The sequence below is a fragment of the Typopeltis vanoorti genome, chromosome 25 (genome assembly GCF_054136105.1).
Source record: "Typopeltis vanoorti isolate ZY-2024b chromosome 25, IOZ_Tvanoo_1.0, whole genome shotgun sequence".
Taxonomy (NCBI): Eukaryota; Metazoa; Arthropoda; class Arachnida; order Uropygi; family Thelyphonidae; genus Typopeltis; species Typopeltis vanoorti.
The window spans coordinates 17,586,805-17,587,785 of record NC_143573.1 but is presented as its reverse complement, the minus strand read 5'-3'; the positions used below and the strand labels follow the sequence as shown (position 1 = coordinate 17,587,785).

The 981-nt window shown below is 38.4% G+C and overlaps 1 non-coding gene across 1 annotated transcript; it reads right to left on the bottom strand.

Moving 5' to 3' along the window:
* Positions 1 to 510: 510 nt before the first annotated feature.
* On the bottom strand, positions 511 to 583 carry TRNAK-CUU (transfer RNA lysine (anticodon CUU)). Its single transcript has one exon. It is a non-coding gene; the product is annotated as a tRNA-Lys (tRNA).
* Between the last annotated feature and the right edge of the window lie 398 nt (positions 584 to 981).

Sequence of the window (981 nt, the reverse complement as noted above, 5' to 3'; positions counted from 1 at the left end):
TAAGAAACCATTAACACTAATATACACATCATAAATCACTAGCATCCAATGCCTACATCCCATACATAAACAGTAGCAACAACACAAATAGTGAAGGCTAAATCCCACTCTCTTCATAAAAGCTAACCCAAGCTTCGAAGTGGGTGGGATTAAATTGCCTGACTCATCTACAAGTAATCCTTATAAGCAAATGCAGAAATTTGTATGAATAATCACTCTTTCTCAAACTTTAAATAAAAAAATTATTACATGACCCCTCCAAGGAGTCCAAAGACTCATCGAGGGAGGTCACCTACTCTGCAACTCTCCGTCTCCACCACTCAATCCATCAACTACAGCGAACCGCATCATTCTACACTAGCGCCATCTACTGCGGTAGATGGTTAGCGTATACATCTAGAGCGTATACACTAACCACTCGGCCAACTAGAGCAGCAAAATGAGTACCCTCTAATATTCAAATACGACATATCTCAAGAATTTCGAGGGAAATCTGAAAAAAATTCTATGCGCCCAACGTGGGGCTCGAACCCACGACCCCGAGATTAAGAGTCTCGTGCTCTACCGACTGAGCTAGCCGGGCGTTGGATATATTAATCGCCTGCAACCTTTCAGGTTTTACCTTCTCCATCCGAAACTTCAATTAATTTAGCACCCTGTTCCAAGAAAGAAGCATTAATTTCTGTTAATAATTCATTATTGCTTGAATATTTAAATTACACAGCGCTTCTAGTGTTCTTTTTTTTTTTTCAACAAAGAAATAATCGCTAAAACGGGATCTAGCTACCGCTTTTTAGATCTTATTTTAATCCTTTTTTACATGTAGGTTACCAGGGCATCAGTTCGCTTATTTTTTGTTCCACTTATGAAACGCTGCTGGTAAAACGATCCACTTTTCCTAGACAGAATAGACATAAATATTTACTGTTATCAACCATATTGGGAGTGAATATTTTATCATTCGCAAAAGAATTCCTGATA